Source organism: Notolepis coatsorum (assembly GCF_963971535.1).
Source record: "Notolepis coatsorum genome assembly, contig: SCAFFOLD_2713, whole genome shotgun sequence".
Taxonomy (NCBI): Eukaryota; Metazoa; Chordata; class Actinopteri; order Aulopiformes; family Paralepididae; genus Notolepis; species Notolepis coatsorum.
Genome location: NW_028169599.1, coordinates 1 through 21,385, shown reverse-complemented (window position 1 = coordinate 21,385; position 21,385 = coordinate 1). Strand labels below are relative to the sequence as shown.

The 21,385-nt window shown below is 44.8% G+C and overlaps 1 pseudogene across 1 annotated transcript; it reads left to right on the top strand.

Moving 5' to 3' along the window:
- Positions 1-1,005: 1,005 nt before the first annotated feature.
- On the top strand, positions 1,006-20,984 carry LOC311248700 (reticulon-2-like; annotated as a pseudogene). Its single transcript, XR_014621033.1, has 5 exons — positions 1,006-1,210; positions 8,241-8,379; positions 18,144-18,210; positions 19,456-19,502; positions 20,926-20,984. The product of XR_014621033.1 is annotated as a reticulon-2-like (transcript).
- Positions 20,985-21,385: the final 401 nt, after the last annotated feature.

Below are 21,385 nucleotides of genomic sequence, written 5' to 3'. Positions count from 1 at the left end.
TATGGTCTATAAACTCCCCTCTCTCTCGCTCTCTCTCCCTCTCCTCTCTCTCTCCCTCTCTCTCTCTCTCTCTCTCTCTCTCTCTCTCTCTCTCTCTCTCTCTCTCTCTCTCTCTCTCTCTCTCTCGCTCTCTCGCTCTCGCTCTCTCTCTCTCTCTCTCTCTCTCTCTCTCCCTCTCTCTCTGGCCAGACCATCTCAGTCTTGTTTATAAAAGGTCCATCTGCTTTTAAGGATTTGCTTCATGTTACTACATTGTAACATTGTAACTCTCTTGCTCCCCCCTCTCTTTCTCCCCCCCTCTCTCTCTCCCTCCCTCCTCCATCCCTCTCTTTAACTGTTCTACCCTCCCTCACACATACCTGCTCTCTCCTTCTCTCTTTTGTTCTTCCCCTCTGCCTCTACCTCCTTACTCCTCCTCATCCTCCCGTCTCCTCCTCCTCCTCCTCCTCCTCCTCTGTCTCCTCCTCATCCCTCTCCTCCTCTGTCTCCTCCTCTCCTCCACCTCTCCTCCTCCAACTCCTCCTCCTCCTCCTCTGTCTCCTCTTCCTCCTCCTCTGTCTCCTCCGCCCCTCCCCCCTCCTCCCTTCCTCCACCTCTTCCTCCTCCACCTCCTCCTCCTCCTCCTCTGTCTCCTCTTCCTCCTCCTCTGTCTCCTCCGCCTCCTCCCCCTCCTCCTCCTCCTCCTCTTCCTCCTCCTCCTCTCCTCCTCATCTTCCTCCCCCTCCTTCTCATCTTCCTCCCCCTCTTCCTCCTCCTCTGTCTCCTCCTCCTCCCTCTCCTCCTCTGTCTCCTCCTCCTCCTCCCCCTCTCCTCCCTCTCCCTCTCCCCCTCCTCCTCCTCCTCCTCCCCTTCCCTCCCTCCTCCTCCCCCTCATCCCTCCTCCCCCTCTCCTCCCTCTCCCCCTCCTCCTCCTCTTCCTCCCCCTCCTCCTCCTCCCCTCCTCCTCCCCCCCTCCCCCTCCTCCTCCTCTCCCCCTCCTCCTACTCCCCCCACCCCCCCTCAGTAATGGACCTGATCTACTGGAAGGACACGGAGAGGACCGGTAGGTCCTGACGGGGATCGTGGTGGGCCTGCTGTCCCTGTTCCAGCTCAGCGTGGTCACGGTGATCTCCACCCTCTCCCTGGCCGTCATGTGCTTCACCATCGCCGCGTGCATCTACCACAAGCTCCTCTACATCCTCAACTGGGGCGACGGCTCGCACCCCTTCAAGTGAGCCCGCGCACCTCCTCTCCCTTTTAGTTTCCCTGACGTAAAATAAATAAATAAATAATAATAATAATAGTAATAATTTTTTTTTTATCTAACCCTAACTAACCTTACTGTCATGCACTTGTCCTAATAAACTAACCTACACTGTAGCACTCAACACTTTGATGAACATTGTTACTCAGCTGAAAGCGTTGTGCCCTTCCTGATGACTTGTCGTACAGAACTTGTAAGTCGCTTTGGATAAAAGCGTTCAGCTAAATTACTAAATGTAAATGTAAAATGTGGCAGTGAAGGGGAAGGACGAGAGGGAGGGGCTTCAAAGCAGGAGGGAGTAGGTGGTGTTGGACAGCTAGTCAGTCACTAACAGCAGATGTAAGATGGCCGACACACAGGAACACACACACACAGGCATTGAGTCACCGATGAAATGCCTCTCTGCGCTCGACCCATCCAGTCGTCCTCCCCCCCCCCCCCCCCCGGGGACCAATCCGAGTGCTCCTGTCTTTCTTCATCACGGACACGCTAGCGATCTGTTCTGAGTGTTTTTCCTTTGGGTTCCATTGTATAGTAGTATAGTAGTATAGACATATGAACAGAAAATTCATCCTGTGCAATTTAAAGGCCATCAGTTTGTACAAAAAACGAACAAAAAAAACATAATATTGCAAATATTTTAACAGATCCGGGGCCATCCGCGTATATATATACGTGATTGGGAGCCAACACTTGACGGCCAATCATGTGGCACGAAATTAACTTTTTGACTCACCGGCCAGTGGCGGGTAGATGGGAAAATTCTACCCGCCAAGCATATTTCTTACCGACCAAAAAAAATACGCATTTTTGTGTCACATATATAAAAAAATGTCAGTACATTTCAAGTAGATAAGCTATTACGTTGAAGAATAGACACTTAAAGAGGCCAGAGTTAAATTTGTACTCTCTCTCTCTCTCTCTGAAGTGACTTCTCGCTATCTGCAAACAGCTCCACTGTCTGTGTGTATACTTAGTAGCCTCCAGATGCAGCCAGGATTCTCTGGCGCTGCAGCTGGACCCTATTGGTCAAATCACATTCAGCATGCCCTCAGCTCGAATACGCATCGAATCAATGTTATAAGACATTGATATCAGGAGCTATCTGTAGCTACTGCTAGCCGGCTAGATAATGTTAAGACAACGCCTCAGTGAACTATTTAGTTTACTGGGACATATAGAGCTAACGTGAGCTAACGTTGCCTACCGTGTAGGGGTGGGAATCACCAGTTTCATCACGATACGATACGATATCGATTCTTTGGACAACGATATGATATTTTCCGATATCACAAAGTCTGCCATGATACGATACGATTCGATTCAGGTGCCTGCGATCAATATGAGACGATATTATATGCCCATTTTACACAATCAGTAACATTTAAATCAACAAAAAAAAAGGCAATGGAAATATCATTTGACATTTTTATTTTTGATCTCTTCCAGACATTTAAATGAAAAACAATCTATTGTTTTTAATACAAATAGACCTCCTGTTCACTGTTTTTGGTTCGTTTTTCATTTTTTTCCGATATTAATATCCTATCACAGCGCTGTATTTTGGCTGGAAAAGGCATATTGGGAGTCAGAAGGTGCAGTACCGGCCAGATCCTGTTAGTGGGGCTATCTCGATAATGCAGTAATCCCCCCTCCTTCCCAGTCCCTAGTGGACCTCTGCTGTGCTCTCTATCGCTCTATCAGCTTAGCTTAGTTAGCTCACGCTAACGCAACGTTAATTTCGGTATTTAACGCGACGTGGGCATAAAGGAATGGCGAGGATGGAAAGCATGTTAGATGCATTTGACCCCTTGTGGGGGAAAAAACAACAGGCACTTATTTCGGAACTCTGAAGCCACTCTGTCTAACGTCTACAAACGCTGAGCTGCGCTGAGCTACTGTTGTTGTTGCTGCAGCCGGGCGGATATGCTCACGAGGGGATTTTCAAAATAAGAGTATCATATGAACCGAACGTTGCTAACTGCCGGAGCTGCGCTTGGGGCGGAAATGAGACCCGCACAGGATTTTCAAAATAAGAGTATGAACTACACGCCAGGTGGCGGGCAGACCTCTCAGTGTCACTCGCCAAACCTAAAATATGCCCGCCATTGGCGGGTGGCGGGCTCTAATTTCGTGCCCTGTGTATATATATGTGTTTAACTGTTTAATGTGTTTATTTCTTTCTCCCGCGATTGAAGCTGTCTGTGTGTGTTGTGTGTGGCTGTTTACCGTTGGCTGCGGTGGGAGGGGGGGGGGGGGGGGCGAGCTCCGCGCTCCAGGGCCCATTTCATGTATGCACGAGGAGACATAATAATGATAATCTAGCGTTGATTTCAGGATGATTAGATAATCAGGCGAAAAATGACCGTGATAATGCATTCCACTAAAACGCTATTATCGCGTCTTTTCCTGGGATTACTAAGAATAATATTCAAAATGGTATAAAACGGGCGGTTAGGTGGCCGAGCGGAGATTGCGTTCGTCACCAACCCCGGAGCTGTGAGGTGGATTCGCCTGTTCGAATCCAGCTCACAGCTCCGGGGTTGTCACCAGCTTGGCTGGCCGTCTGCACTAATACAATTGGCTGTATTAGAGGGTGGGAGAAGCTGGCGGGGTGGGTCCGGGTCGTTGTAAACAGCGACTCCTACAGTTCGGTCGGGGCGCCTGCTAAGCGCGGATAGGACTTGAGGGGGATAGTGTGATCCTCCCACACGCTACGCCCTCTCGATGAGAATCCGCGCTGCCAGGTGAAAAGAAGCTGTGATTGGCTGGACGTGTGTCGGAGGAAGCACGTGGTAGCCTCCACTCTCCCAGATGATCTGACTGTGGGGGGTAAGTGCGCAGCGACCAGGAAGGGACTGGGAATTGGCATACGACTAACATTGGGATGGGAGAAAATCGGAGGAAAATGGAGGGGAAAAAAAAAAAAAAAAAAAAAAAAAAAAAAAAAACGGTATAAAACGGAAATGTACGGATGAAAAAACAGTCTGTTTTGTCTACGTTGACTGGAAGCAACTCACTGACAATCGACGGTGTTATTAGACCCATAGCTATAATATAAGATATATTTTAAGCACTCGCAAGTGAACAAAACGCCCAATTGACTTACAGCACTGGCGTTCTATACAGAAGGTAAACAGCGACCCCTGGCCGTGAATGTGTTAACGAGATCTAAGGGCCGCTCCATTTCCACTGGTGGTGTTCCCTTGTCCTTCTTCCCTCGCAGAGAACCAGAAGGGTTCACTTGTTGTACGTTAGGAATTCCATCGCCACATAGCCCCTTTCGTGACTTTCGGTTTGCAAGCCTGTGGCTTTTGTGACCGGAGTCACTTGCCCACCCGCCCCGATCACCCAGTAGAGCGATCACCAAGCGTCGTCAAGGGGCTCGCGGTGTGTCAAGAATACATCAGATCTGAATTTCAAAGATACCCAGCGTACAATATGGGTCTAACACAGCTTCACGATGGGGTCTGGAAGCTCGGAGTTGCTAATAAACAGTTTAAAACATTGTTACTCGACGAGTGGTATTTACAGACCGAACGTCCATCTCCGCCGTTGGTGTCACAGCGCATGCGCACCATGCCGCGTTCACGTTACTGGGAAGAAGCGGAAGAACCAGTTTCCGACTGGGAAAAACCATTCACGTCAGCCTCCTAGTGGTAATTCCTACTAGGACATATGGGATTCTTTTATAGACCCCATATCTCCCACTTCGCGTCACGAATTGCGGAAGTATGGATGTGGGCGTTTCATCCATAGATATATATATAGAGTCAAAGCGTGAAGGCTTCCTAGTTGTAGCAACGAGATGTCCTCTGGTTCTTCCGCTTCTTCCCAGTAACGTGAACGCGGCTAGGTGCGCATGCGCTGTGACACCAACGGCGGAGATGGACGTTCGGTCTGTAAATACCACTCGTCGAGTAACAATGTTTTAAACTGTTTATTAGCAACTCCGAGCTTCCAGACCCCATCGTGAAGCTGTGTTAGACCCATATTGTACGCTGGGTATCTTTGAAATTCAGATCTGATGTATTCTTGACACACCGCGAGCCCCTTGACGACGCTTGGTGATCGCTCTACTGGGTGATCGGGGCGGGTGGGCAAGTGACTCCGGTCACAAAAGCCACAGGCTTGCAAACCGAAAGTCACGAAAGGGGCTAATCGCCACAGTGCTCAGACCCAGGGGAGAGAATGTGCTAATTTGGAACTGAATGCAGCCATGGTGTTGTGCATGCTGTCTCCGTGGAATGGCTGTGTGACACACCTAAATGGAACGGTGCCATACTTAGCGTTATTAATTACACCTGCGTTTACCCTGCTGCGATGACATGTCAAGATGGCTGCCGTTAAAAAGGGGCCCATTAGATGAGTTGGGTCGAGTCGGGGAGAGGGAAGTGTGACCGTATAGCATTACGCAGAGGAAGATACCAAACCCATCCAAGTACATGGAGGGACCTTCTCCCAAGCTCTCTCTCTCTCTCTCTGTCCTGGGGCACTTCACTGTGGTGGCAAGGATTTAATGTGTTATTAAGATTTTAATGTGGTTGGCCTGCAGTCAACACATGTCCAAATGTGATTATGAGTCGTATTCATTATGATCATTTAGAAGAAATGTAATTAAAAAAAGAAAATTAAACAAACACCTTCTAGATATGTCAAATGGTGGAGTAAGTGTAAAAAAGAAAAAGAAAAATCATAGTTTTTAACAGTGTTGAAAGTGTTAAGAACATTCTCTTTTGTTTTTGTTTGAATTTATGAAAATAATTTTGTGGCAGACCTTTCTCTGTGAATAGCCTGCTACCTGTCTCTATGTCTCAAACAGCCTGATGATGGCTCAGCCACAACACCTCAGAGGTCACACAGGCGTTTGAACAGCCACGATCTTTTGACCTCTGCACTCTGGCCAGGGTGACTAGATAGAATTTCTATTTGGTGAGAGGGGAATGTAGCTCAGAGCCTCCCTTGCAGTAACCCTACCCTCGGACATCTCTACTACACGAAGATACATGGCAATGGAAGTGATTCTGACACTGATCTGGTTTTAGATATCTAGTTATTATTAGTTGGTGTAAAGAGTGAGAGTGATTAAGGGGAGGACCCAGGAGAGGAACATATAACAGGATAAGAAAAGAGGATCATAAATGGAAGGTCATGTTTATTATCATAACGTTGCTTTCCTATTGGTGCTTTCACATGCCTGTCATAGCCTAACCCTATAACTCTCCCTTTGAGCAAAACACGTCTTTTCAACGTAGCGTCTTTGATTTAGCTCTCATATAACCCTCTCCTCTCTCAAGTTCAAGTTTTCAAGTTGTGTTTTATTTGTCACATATAAGGTACATAATATACATTACAGTAAAATGCCTGATTCTGTATGACCCTCCTGATTGTGCTTCATACAGTAACAAAAAGTAAAAGAATAAAGACCAAACACTATACAAAATATACAATATACAAAACTAAAGTACAAAATGCAAACAAAATGCAAAAAATGAGGTGGACCCTAACCCTATACCTCCTCTTTCAGGACATACCAATGTACAGTTTCTTCCCCCTCGAATGTATATATATATATATTTATGATCTCTTTCTCTTAAACAGTACTGTATATTTGTATATCTTGTATGTCAAGAGGTCAAATGTGAATCCCTACCCACCTTCAAAACCGCTCTCAAAGAGCACCTACGGGAGGCTGCAATTCTAAACTGGCCCCCGTAAATATCGACCCCCCCCCCCCCAACCCCTTCCAATGTAGTTTATTCCCCCTCAAATGTATATACTATCTTTTAGAAACTCTGTCTCTTAAACAGTACTATGTGTATATCTTGTATGTCATAAATGTCTGGATGTAACAGTACTGTTTATCTGTATGTCATAAATGTCTTGATGAATTGAAAATGGGGGACCCTGATGTAAACAAGACGAAAGTCTTTCTCTGGTCTGCATCCCCTTAACACTTTGATTGCCTAAGGCTAAATTCATGATATACCATCCGTTGCCATCTCTATTTGTCTATGGAGAAGTTCCCCTTCTTTGCAGGGCTATAACTTTTTAAATTCTATTGCTAGATTGCCATTATTAGGGCCCATTCAAGGTCCTATATGTATTGTTCATTGTGTAGCAACGTTAAACTTTTTCATTCACATATTCATAGTAAAATATGGTCTAAAGTATAAGTATGTTTTCATCTCTTTCTGCAGCTTTCTCCAGAACGTGATTTATAGCCCCAAATGCATTATATTGATGATGAAATACAGTTTGGTAGGAATCTGTCAAAAATTTCAATTGGACGTACTTCTAGAAGTTTCTACGTATCATCTGATGATGACCGGATGGGCGGGGGATCGTTTATAATTCCGTGGGCAGCGTTATATCATTCATCTAGTGTGGGTGATATGATCATCAGAGCAGTTTATATCGAACACGTTCAAAAATAACGCTGAATCTTACCGTATCTTCCTCGCGCCGTTGGACGATGAGCGTGGAACTGAAATATTCCTATTATGGGATGTAGAAATACGCGATCTATTTCCAGGTTGTATAATAGTATATACGTCCAAATCATGTTGTTTATCGAGTTATTGGCAACGGATCGCTATGTATTGTGTCGAGATCGAGTCCCGGGACCTATAGAGAGTGCCCGGAAGTAATATGGACGATCAGCACTTCATCCACATGACTTCCTGTTTGGCGCTTCTGCCAATCGGCCACCAGATGGCGCTCTTGAACCGCTAGAGGGTTGAGAGGAGGCCAGCACTGTGTCTCAGGGCTGCGGAGGAAAAATATGATTTCGATCACAGATTTTTGAAATATTGATATTAAAGACGAGTTACGGCGTCCTCTGCAACTTGAGCATGGCGGGGAAGGACGCCTAAACACGTTTTCGGCACTTAAAGTGTTAACAATTGTGTGTATTGAGCCGTACTGTATTGTATCCATTCTGCAATCTGTTACACATCCGTCTGACCCTACTGTATATGATCTCCTCTTCTCTCAGGACATACCTGGCCCTGGACATCAGTCTGCATGGCGAGGAGGTTGACCACTACATGCAGAAGATTATTGTGATGGCCGTGGCGGCCGCCAACACTCTGATCAAACTCCTGTTTGTGGGAAACTTCTTCGACTCCCTCAAGGTGAGTGATGTTCTGTTCTTCTGTACCAGGGTTCTGTTCTTCTGTACCAGGGTTCTGTTCTGTTCCAGGGTTCTGAACTATCTGGGTTCTGAACTATCTGGGTTCTGAACCGTCTCAGCATTTTACTTTTTAGTAGTTCAAGGGAATGTGTTTGTTGTCCCAGAGAGCCTTTCAAAATGACTTAGGCCTATTATCATTCCTCCGATCCTCTCTCTCTCTCTCTCTCTCTCTCTCTCTCTCTCCCTCCCTCTCGCCAGACCATCTCATCTCAGTCTCTTTTAATCTACCTCTGTGCTGCCTTTGTCTCCTGAACCCTGTCCAATCTCGGTCCAATCTCGTCTTCACGAGAGGCTGACTGACCCTGCCTTCAGGGATTTGCTTCGCTGTAATTGCCCGGGGACCTCTTTCATTACCGCAGTCATCCCTCCGTCGCCCCAGTCATCCCTCCGTCGCTCTCTTATCTGTCAGCTACTCTCTGTCATCATCATCATCCTCCCGCCTCCCCCTGCTGACCGGAGATGACAGCGTTGTCCTGCCAACAGTCACCCTCGTTATTCTAGCTCGGGGATGAAGGCTCCACTCCTGGATAAGGCCAATGTCAATGAATCTGCCAGCATACTGACATAATCATCTCTTCTCTAAGTAGGGCTGGACGCTATGGAATAAATTCACATCACAAGAATGAATATAGGCTATGTAGCTAGGCGATAGCTAAGCCTACCATTAGCTCACATATGTGAAGCCACATTAAATAACTAACTGGGGGATTGTATTGTGACTGCCCCCATGTTTGAAGCCATTAAAACGGTCTATCTATCCCACATTGCAAAGCGTCTCGCGCTCCTCTTCGGCTGCTACCAAACATTAGACCAATGTAGCTGCAAAATGTTACAGCAAACGCTAGTGTTTGTTAACCGAAGACGGTCTTAACAGTAGCCAGTGTTAGTTGGAGCAGCCACACCTGCCCTGAGTCAAGCTAATTAGACCTGGGAGCGGGTGTGGCTGTGCACCTGGTGCACGTTGAGGTAATCGATGCACACAGTGCCCCGTTTTCTTAGGCAGTTAGCCTCTCTGGTATGTGCGCTATTAACACTTTCATTGCCAACAACGCGATATCTAGTTTTTTTTATTTATTAGCGATTTGAATTCATATTTCATCAATCTAGTCTCACGTTAGTGCTGCAAACTCTCTCTGAGCTCCATTGGGAAAATACCGCCCCCTATCGTCTCCCTGTGGTACTGCACCCCATTGGAATGGATTGCATGAAAACACATGGGGGGGGGGGGGGGGGATCCAGCTTCCTCATTTTACTTCTCGGGCAAGCCACCCGAGAGGATCCAAGTCATTTCCGAGCCTCAAAACAGCGTGGAGTACATACAGTACAGCATTGGAGCAATAAACGCGATCGATATTTGGAATGGCGATCAGGAATTGGAATAATCTTTTTGGAGAACATCTGATCTGAGGTAAGGAATCTATTTTACCAGTCTTAGGATAATCAGAGCTTTTTTCACAGAGATATCAGCGTGGGCCCTGTGTGTGTGTGTGTGCGATCAGGAAAATAAGAGATTTGATTTTTCAGCCCGCTTCTCTAGCGTGCATAAGTACACATATACTATCGATAATCTAGCGTTTATTTGAAAACGATTCATAAATAGGCCGAAAAATGACAACGTTTTTTGTGTATTCCAGTGTATTCCACTAAAGGGCGTTTATCACAGAATCTTTATATTTTCCTGAAACTTAAAAAAAAACAAGTTTTTCAAAATGGTATAAAACGGAAATGAACCGATTAAAAAAACAATCCGTGCGGCGGTCAGGTGGCGTAGCGGAGATTGTGCTCGTCACCAATGCAAGAGGCTGCGGTCTCGACTCCCGGAGAGTCAGCATTGCCTTGGCTCGGGCTGATCGCTATACTAACTCGTTTGGCTGAGTTAGGGGGAGGGGAGCCGTGGGTGGGTCCTGGGCGTTGTGGACAGCGACCCCTACAGTTCGGTCGGGGTGCCTGCTCAGCGAAGGTAGGATCTGGTGAGAGGTAGTGCGGCCTCCCACACGTTACACTCTCCCAGTGAGAATCTGCGCGGCCAGGCTGGCTGCGCAGTCTCCGGCCTCTCGGACCAACAGTAGGGGAAAGTGCGCAACAACCAGGAAGGGGGTTGGGAATTGGCATAACGACTAACAGTGGGATTGGAGAAAAAAAAATTAAAAATAATAATAATAATAAAAAAAAGAAAAGAAATCCGTTTCGACAATGTTGACTGCAAACAAGTCATTGATAAGCGACGGCCAGATTAGACACATAGCCATAATTTAAGACATAGTTTATGTGTTATATGAGAGCTCTATCATTGAAGTGGGTGGTGGCAAGGAAGCACTAAAGCTCGCACCGAGCTCCGGCATTGGAAGTGTTTAGCGTTAGCCACGCTTCTAGGCCTCTTTACTTTTGGAAAGAATGATCCAAAAAAATAAGAATTTATCATTCTTCCTTTTTTTTGCATTCAACTGAGAGATTGGCAGTCGACTATGGCTCCTTTTGATTGATTAGTCGACTATTTGACTAGTCGAGGTCAGCCCTAGCTTCAACACAATGACCATCTGCTCTGGGCTTGTGCCATCTTGCCAACTCTTCAATAAGAAGAGTCTCCGCCTGTGTCCCTGTGTCGCAGAGCCCTGTAGAAAGGCCACTCAGGTGGCGTGTGGCACGACTGGCATTCCGGCGTTGGCTCTAGTTTTTGCTAGCTACTGTAATGTTAGCGCTATTTCTAGCTAATAGCAAAAGATGATGTGTTAAATGTTTTGCATTGTGGGTCATATTAGGAGGACTGAGTGACAGTAATGGGGTGCGGCAGCCATGTTAAAGAGCTTAGAGTACGGGAAGAGGGCGACGCCACATCGTTCAGCTCATTCATGAAACTGTCGGTGTGCACAACGTACTGTACACGGTCACCTCTGGGTTTTTTAGTCTTGAACGCGGGATATAGGAGGCTGCCAGTTGGAGCAGATACCTTGACATCAATTCTTTTTTTGTATCTACTTTTTTCTCCCCATTTTTCTATTTTTCTCCCCTCCCCAATTTCGTATTGTCCAATTCTACCCTCCCCTGTCTCGAGCGTTGTTAGGCCATGCCTCCCACAGGCCGGCTGCAATGTGGACGAAGCCTTGCATCACGTGTCCCCTCCGGTACACGAGGAGGCAGCCGTCGCATCTTTTCACCTGAACAGCGCGATCTCTCAGCGGCGAGGGTCTGCGTGGGAGGGACACACCGCCCCCGTCGCTTCCTGATTCTACTGTGCAGGCGCACCAACCGACCTGTAGGAGTCGCTGTCCACAACGTCCGATCCCCACCCACCGGCATCCCACCCCCTAATACTGCCAATTGCGTTAGTATGAACGACCAGCCAAGCTGGTAGCAACGCCGAGAGCTGGGCTCGAACCCAGCATCTCCTGCGTTAGTGGCGAGCGCCTTGCCCACTGCGCCACCTAGCCGCCCCTTGACATCAATTCTATAACGAACTGGAAGCCACTGAGCCAGTGAAGAAGAGAGGCCAAAACAGGGGCGATATGTGGTCCCTCTTTCTGGGACCAGTCGGAAGCATGGCCGCTGCGTTTAGGACCAGCTGCAGGCGGGAAATGGAGGACTGGCTGATCCCAGTGTACAGTGAGTTACAGTAGTGAAGCAGAGATGACATTAAAACATGACGACTGGCTGATCCCAGTATACAGGGAGGTACAGTAGTGAAGCAGAGATGACATTAAAACATGACGACTGGCTGATCCCAGTGTACAGTGAGTTACAGTAGTGAAGCAGAGATGACATTAAAACATGACGACTGGCTGATCCCAGTATACAGTGAGTTACAGTAGTGAAGCAGAGATGACATTAAAACATGACGACTGGCTGATCCCAGTGTACAGGGAGGTACAGTAGTGATGACCTTTTCCAGACCACTGAGTCAGAGGAAGACACTGGAGTTGGTGTCTCAGGCCGTATATTAATACAGTCCCCCATTGATGTTCATCACATTGGTATGGTATTGTAAAGTGAGAACAATAGAGAATAGAATCGAATAGAATAGAAGTACTTTATTGATCCCGAGGGGGAAATTCAGCACCACAGACCGCTCACAATGAACATTCAGGTAGTCAAAAAAATCTAAAATAAGAAGATTTATTGTGTGTGTAAGAGTACACAGTCAGAGATATACATTCTAAAATATGTATATACAGTACATTCTAAAATATACAGCCCAAAGATCCAAAACAACCAAACAAAAACTCTTGAGTTTTGAGTTGTGTGCTTCATTAATTCATTAATTTAGAATAACAGAATTGTGCACCGTGATACCAAAACATCACACGTTCATTATGACGTGAGATCACAACAAGTACAGTAGAGTCCCTGTGTTTTCCTTAAATTAGATATAGTATGTGATGTCATGAGGGATTCCCACTTGATTAACCCCTTGAGGACCTTTTGGGAACCCCCTACATGTTACCTCATAATTTTCACACACCGACGGTGGAGGCAACCATGCAAGGTGCCAACCTGCTCATCGGGGGTTAAGTGTTAAGGGGTTAAGGGGTTAAGTGTCTTGCTCAAGGGGTTAAGTGACTTGCTCAAGGACACTTCGACATGCTGCCCGGGAGGAACGGGAATTGAACCGGGAACCTCCGGAATACCAGACAACTGCTCTACCTCCCGAGCCACTGTCGCCCCTCATACGTTTTAATATTATGCAAAATAAATGAATGAAGAATTTGAAATAAATAAAAATTCCCACACGCATTCTCTTTGCTGAGTACTACCGTTCAGTAACCTGACCCTCATCAGGGTCGACTCCAGTATCTGAGGAAGTGTGCAGGACTCCACTGTGATTCCTAGTCCCCCCTGTGGACGTACCTGTTCAAGACACAGGTGTGCAAAGTAGTGTTGTCACGATACTGGAATTTCGAACTTCGATACGATACCTTGAAAAGTATTGATATTCGATACCATTTTCGATACCACGGGGGAAAAGGTTCAATCTTAAAATGTTAATTTTTTATTTTTATTTTCTTTTAATAAATTTTGCTTTTGTTGCTGGTTGATTCTCCTCAGCTTCTCTCTTGTACTATAAGAGAAGATAAATATAACACTTTTAAAACACTTTGTTTATCTTTAGATCACACATTTAAAAATAACTGTTCATCTCACTTCAATCATTTTTATTGCAGAACATGGTATTTTCTCAAGCAGACAGATGTAAACACTGTAGTCTGTGTTGCATGTACCTAACAAACTGAACTGTTTGTATTACAGTCATATTCCAACTTAACTGAATGCACGTGTGTGTGTGGACTACTGTACTATTACAGGTATTGAAATGAACACATGCAACTTCCTTATACAATTTTTCTTTAATTTTTATGAATAATTAAATCGATATTTCGGGAAATGAGTATTGAAACCGTTTTAAATATGCAGAATCGATATGTATCGATTTTTCAATATTTTTGACAACACTAGTGCAAAGAAGGCTTTTAGTAACATCACCACATGACAGTGTTGTAGTCGAGTCGCTAAATCTCAAGTCCGAGTCCAGTCTCGAGTCCCCAGTGTTCGAGTCCGAGTCCAAGTCCGAGTCACCAAAGAAGAGCCTGAGTCGAGTCCCCATTACCCTAGTCCGAGTCCAAGTCATCAAGGTTGAGTCCACTCCACTCTGGCAGCCAAAGAGCTGACGTACAAATAAAAGAAGGTCTAAGATAAATGACACAGCGGTCAGGGAGTTTATTTTACTTTGTGACACAATAGCCAAACAAATGCACTAGCTATCAATATCCAATGCCAAATGAATAGGGCCTATTACAAAGAAATAACAAAAAAACTGTCCAAAGTCTGAGTCCGAGTCCAGAAAATCAGTCCAAGTCTCGGAGTTGAGTCACATGACACCACCGAGAGACAATAAACGATCATATAAAACCATTGCCCATTGACGTGCATAAAAAAGATTCACAATAAAAAAGAATAGTTCCCTGTCCCATTACTTTGTGATCCATGCCGTTTGCCTCGACTGGACCACAGCGTCTGTGGCCGGCAGCAGAATAGACGTATGACATTATCCGAGTGTATTTCAGGCCCTTACTGGGTCAGTCTTGCACGTCCGTGAAGCATGTCGCCACAGTAATACTATATGTACAGGACATTTTGCACCCCTTTGACTGGGGGCATACCACAATCTGCACAATGATTACATCAGAAACAGAAAGGTCTTTATTGCCAAGTACAGTACGTTTGCACATACAAGGAATTTGTCTTGGTCGTTTGGTGCGTCGACATTAACGGACAATTAAAGTAGAATAAAATCAAATGGAATATATAAACTAAATAAAAATGATAGAATATATAGGATAGGGCTGTACAATTGTGTGCAGGATGTAGTAGAATATAGTATACACTCAATTAGAATAGAAATACAGTGGAATAGAATATGTACTTTCTCATGGCATTAGAACTAGAGGCACGGCATGCGAGGTGCCAACCTGCTCATCGGGAGCAATTAGGGGGTTAAGTGTCTTGCTCAAGGACACATCGACACGCTGAGCGGGAATCGAACCGGGAACCTACCGATTGCCAGACGACTGCTCTACCTCCCGAGCCACTGTCGCCCCTTATATATAACAGTATATAACAGGACAGAGACTCGGTTAAGGGTTAACTAACTCGTGAGTCAGAGTGACCTGCCTACAGTACAGTATGCTGACTCGAGCTCCAGACCCTCCTCCCGGTCTCAACCCTGACCTGGCTGGTATGTGCAGCAAGACACACCGGTGGTCCTACGCAGGGAGGCGGGGGCGGGGGGAGGGGGGGGGGATAAGCCAGGGTCTCGTTCCGTCCAAGACTGGGGTGTCCCGTTTCAGACGGAGCGCTTCTGTGACTGAACGGGGAGGCTGTGTGGGATATATGGGGAAACAACCACACCCCTGACAGCAGAGAGCTGGAAAGGTTACTGTACGTTCGTAATGTCCAATCTGACCACTGACTACTTCATGGAGGGTAGCCTACAGTTAGCCTATAGCCCTTTACCTTTCTCAAACATGTCTGTAAACTGCCCCCCCCCCCCCCCCCCCCCCAGACTGCCCCCCCCCCTCCTGTCTGTACCAGATTACAGTTACCCGTTATTTTTCTTTTAATAAGATTACTGTAATCCTGTTATCCATGGAATCTGTCGCCCCAGCCTTGCCCGAGGGCAGGTCACGTCAGGCTATATATTATATCACGGTGCTCTGCATCGTGGTGGCGGGCGATCTGGTAACACTGCATGATGTATGTCATCATTAGTCATCGTTTCATCGGGGCGAGTCTGGCGCGCAGTATTAACCCTTTCACTGCCACACTACAGAAGGTTAACATGGAGTAACGTAGTATTACCTCGTAGTATTTGTCTACTTTGGGCGATATTACAACTGTACTTGCTTCGTATGAAAACAGGAATGTGGGGTGGTGGGGTGGTGGGTGAAATTTCAATACAGTAAAATATTATAATACATTGTTTCCCCCTCTATGATATTTTATTGATAATTTGACGCCCGGTATCGTGATATTTCTCATGGTACTTGATGATAATGATGTAATCACATGCCTGTTGACTTGATTGCTTAAAGATCCCCCCTACTCAAACATGTTATCTTTTTATGGTTACCTCCTCTTGGAGGCGTGACTTTGACTCTGCAGATTGTTATTTGTGCAGAACTTTGTGCAACTTTTTCACATTCTTTCCATGGAGAGGGAGGAGCTTCTCTGTACTTCCCTGAAATCCGAGTTGCATGTGTGATGTCACTAATAGGTTGAACCTATCATGGTCCAGTATGTGGTAACTCGACACCTTTAGCTTCAACGTACACAGAAAGCTGAGTAGGTATCAATATGACAAGGATAATAAGCTGCCGATTTTGGAATTCCTGGTAAATAACAATGGATGCTTGTTACCAATTTGCAACATAGATCCTTGCATCTCAATGAAGCCATTTTTGGTAGTTTATTGAACAATTTGGTGGAAAAAAACATATATTTTTTGAAATTGTTATTACATTTTTAAAGGGTGTAAAATACATGTGAAGGCATCTTTAAAAGTCTGAATTGAATCTGGTAATTGATTCATGGCTTCTTTTTCTTCTTATAAATACAGTTAATTTTGACATTTTATTTCCATAAGCAATATTATTTTATCTTCTCACTATGGTGAAATAATGAAGAAACATAATGACGAATTGCAATTTATAAAACTATCAAATCACACAACACAATATTGCTGAACACGTATACAATTTTCAATCAATCAATCACCGCGCAGGTGATTGATTGATTGAACATTTTATTAACAGATTGCAGAATGGGTACAATACAGTACGGCTCAATACACACAATTGTTAAGGGGGTGCAGACCAGAGAAAGACTTTCGTCTTGTTTACATCAGGGTCCCCCATTTTCAATTCATAATGAATTGTAAGTAAGGGCGCAATTAGCACCGTGCAATCCATTCTTTGTGGATTCCGCCCCTGGTCTCTGCATGGACTGTCTCATGCCCGGGACGAGGGGTCGATTTGCTTTGGAACAGTCCCAGTTGCGATATCAATCACACTTACACAATGTAAAGCAAAACACGGTATTAATTCAACATTCAATATATTTTCTTACTTTTGTGTTGACTTGTCGCCAGATTCCTGTTTTTGGGTTCCAGATGAGAGGTAGGAGCTGGACAACACAACGGTTCCATAGCCTGAAGTCTTAGGACTGTCATACAGTAGTCATACAGTCCAAAGTTTAATAAAAATCCCATGAAAAATGATTTTCTTTTCTTTTTTTTCTTTTTCTTTTTTTCTCTCTGTTTTTCTCCCCGTCCCGATTTTAGTCGTTGTGCCAATTCCCCCCCTCCCCTACCTGGTTGTTGTGCGCATGTTCTCCTACTGGTCGGTACAAGGGAACCCTGAAGTCATCCGCAAGTCATCCGCATGCTTCCTCCGACACATGCAGCGACAGCCAGTGACTCTTTTTTCACCTGGCAGCGAGGACTCTCATTGGTAGAGTGTAACGCGTGGGAGGTCACGCTGCCTTCATCAAGTCCCGCCTCCGCTGAGCAAGCGCCCAGACCTGACCTGTAGGCGTTGCTGTCCACAACGCCAGATTCCCACCCATGACTTGCCCTCCTCCCCCTAACCCAGCCAAACGAGTTAGTATAGCGATCAGCCCAAGCCTCAAGCAATGCTGACTCCGGGAGTCGAGACCGCAGCCTCTTGCATTAGTGACGAGCGCAATCTCCGCTACGCCACCTGACCGCCCATGGAAAATTAGTTTTGTAGATGTTTTGTAATGTGTGTACCGGTAAAAACAGCGTGATTATCCAAAATGGCCGTCCACTTCATAACATTCTGACGCTAAAGTCGGGACTTGGGACAAAGGTCAGAACCAAAGGTGGTCATTTTACGGAGCGCTTGTCAAATGACGCCCTGACTGACGAGAGCAAAGTGCCGCGATGCACACGCGTCCCACACACGGGGCGTAAGAGAGGAAGAGAGACTGGAGTTATTTTGTATGTTACAAGAGACTTTTAAGTTTAAGTCAAGCACTTTCATATGTTATGTTTAAGTTCAAGTTAAGCACTTTGATATATGTTATGTTGTTGTCTGTATAAGAAGGAGTGCAATAAATTATTTTATTGAAAAAATAAGAATCGTGTGAGAGAATCGTGATCTCCATTCTTCTTCTTCTTCTGTCTCCTTCTCTTAGTTCCTGGCGCTGGTTTACCTGGTGAAGCTGCTGGGAAACCAATGCGGCCTTACTCTGCTCATCATAGGTGAGACACACACTCACACACACACACACACACACACACACACACACACACACACACACACACACACACACACACACACACACACACATATAGACAGACATACACACACACAGACAGATAGACAGACAGACACACACTCACACAGACACACACACACACACACACACACACACACACACACACACACACACACACACACACACACACACATATAGACAGACATACACACACACACACACAGACAGATAGACAGACAGACACACACTCACACACACACTCACACACACACACACACACACACACACACACACATACACACACACACACACACACACACACATAGACAGACATACACACACACACGCACGCACGCACGCGCACGCACGCACACACACACACACACACACACACACACACACACACACACACACACACACACACACACACACACACACAGACAGATAGACAGACAGACAGATAGACACACACGCACACAGACACACACACACACACACACACACACACACACACACACACACACACACACACACACACACAGACACACACACACACACACACACACACACACACACACACACACACACACACACACACACACACACACACACACACACACACACACACACACATATATATGACTACATAATAATATGGAGCACATAAAGAGACGTGGTGTGTACTGTACTGCCCACCACAGTCAGGGCAGACAGCCCAAACCCTAATCGACGAAAAACACACTTCTTTAATCAATATCTGAAATTAAAAGATTAAATAATAATAAATGAATTAAGAAAACTACTAACCATCATTGTACTGTCTTTTACGAGTATGCACTCTGCTACTAAGGAATCTATACCTTACCTACTATGCTGATAATGCACTCAAGTCTGTAGCACTCACGTTCAGCACTGTTTGATGAACATTGTTACTCCTGCTGACCTGTTGTACAGGTAGCGTTCAGCTAAATGACTAAATGTTAATGTACTGTATGCTTGCCAGCTACTGAAATGATGTGTACAGTAGTTATATCCTCTACCTTGATTGATTGATTGATTGATTGATTGAAAACTTTATTAACAGATTGCAGAATGGGTAGTACGGCTCAATACACACAATTGTTAATAAGGGGATGCAGACCAGAGAAAGACTTTCGTCTTGTTTACATCAGGGTCCCTCCCCCATTCAATTCATTTTCAATTCATTCCTTCCCCTCTTTCTAACCAGGTGTGATTGCTGCCTTCTCTCTGCCTCTTCTCTACAGACAGCGTCAGGTAGGTTTCATCACAATCAGCTGAATACAATGCATGTAGATTGTAGACAATGGGGATTTGCCTTGGTGCAGTGGCGGGAAGTAACTAAGTACTTTTACTCAAGTACTGTACTTAAGTACAATTTTGCGATACTTTTGTATTTTATTTTTTATTATTTTTTAAACAAACATATAAACAAACATGACAACACACGATAAGATATACAAGCATTAATTGTCAGGGCACATCCAATGAGATCACCTTTTAGTTAGTTGTCTTATATAAGATATACCCATAATACCTGTTATCTAAAAAAAAAAAACCTACACACATATGCTCAGCTCGAACCCCCCCCTCCCGGACCCCACCTTGAGAAGTACCTCCACTATCCCTCGCACCTAACCAGACACCACCATTATAAGCTAGCTTTTATTCTCTCCACCACTTCTAACCACATTGACATTTTGGATTCATTGAGACCCAGAATTCTTGCTGTAGATATTTCATGGTAAATTACATCGAGATATGTAAGAAACCAAACTTTACGGCACATTTTTTCCGGTTGAAACCAGCGTGATGCGATCAGCTTTTTGGCTACTGTGATACCCGATAAAACCAATCTCTTTAGCTGTGGATTCACTGCAAACTCAAAAACATCATTCAATAATAATACCGAGGGGTGTACAGGTATATTCCAAGATACGAGTTTTGATATTTGTTGGTTTTTTTTTTGCGATACTTGTACTTTACGTGAATATTTTCATTTTAGGGAACGTTATACTTTTACTCCCACTACATTTCAAAGGAAATGTTGTACTTTTTTACTCCACTACATTCATCTGAACCCATCAGTTAGTAGTTACTTTGAAGGAAAAGATTTTGCATGGAAAACATGGCAAAAATGTATAAAGATGATATGCTTTCACATTTGAAGCCGGTCAACTTCAAGAGGACGTAATCGGAGCAGCATAACTGGACCACATACCACTTTAACATAACCTTTAATCAAAGCAGCATAACGGGACCACACACCACTGTAACATAACTTTTAGAGGTCAATGGCTCGAGGTTTGAATGCTCCCAAGCCCTGGAATACACAAACGTTATGTAGAATGCATTCTTTTACTTTAGATACTTAAGTACATTCAATAGCAAATACTTTTCTACTTTTACTTAAGTCGAATTTGAATGGAGGGCTTTTACTCTTACCAGAGTAGTAATTTATCTGGGTATTTCTACTTTTACTTAAGTAAAGGAACTGTGTACTTCTTCCACCACCGCCTTGGTGACACTGAAAAGACGTCAGCAACTTACAAGGAAGGAAGGAACTCACTCAAACCTCCACAGGACACGTCTGACGCGTCGTGTGTGAATCTCCAGCGGTGCTTTTGATGATGATTTTCATAAATGAGTTTCTTACCTCAGTCTTTCTGGAATCTTACAGGACCAAGTGAACGCCTTCATTGCAAAGATCTACGCCAACATTGACAACGTCAAGGACATGTGAGTGTAGCGCCATCTACTGGCACTGTGATGCCACAAGAATGTTCCTGACGTTCACTGCTATTTTGGTATTTATTTTCCACTAGAGCAGTTTGTATCATAGATCCTATTGGGAACGTTTCAAGTTTTGTTTTATTTGTCACATATAAGGTACATTATAGTGAAATGCTTGGGTTCTGTATGAGCCTCCTGAGATTGTATTTCATACAGTAAAAAGTAAAATAATAAAGATCAAACAATATACAACATATACAATATACAAAAGTAAAATGTACAAAAATGCAAACGTGAGGTAGAAGAGGTAGTGCAAATGTGTAAGAATAAATAGATAAAATACGATGAGTGTTTAAAAAGTGTTTAAAGTGAGTGTGTGCGTGGGGATGGCTTAGTCGTGTGCAATG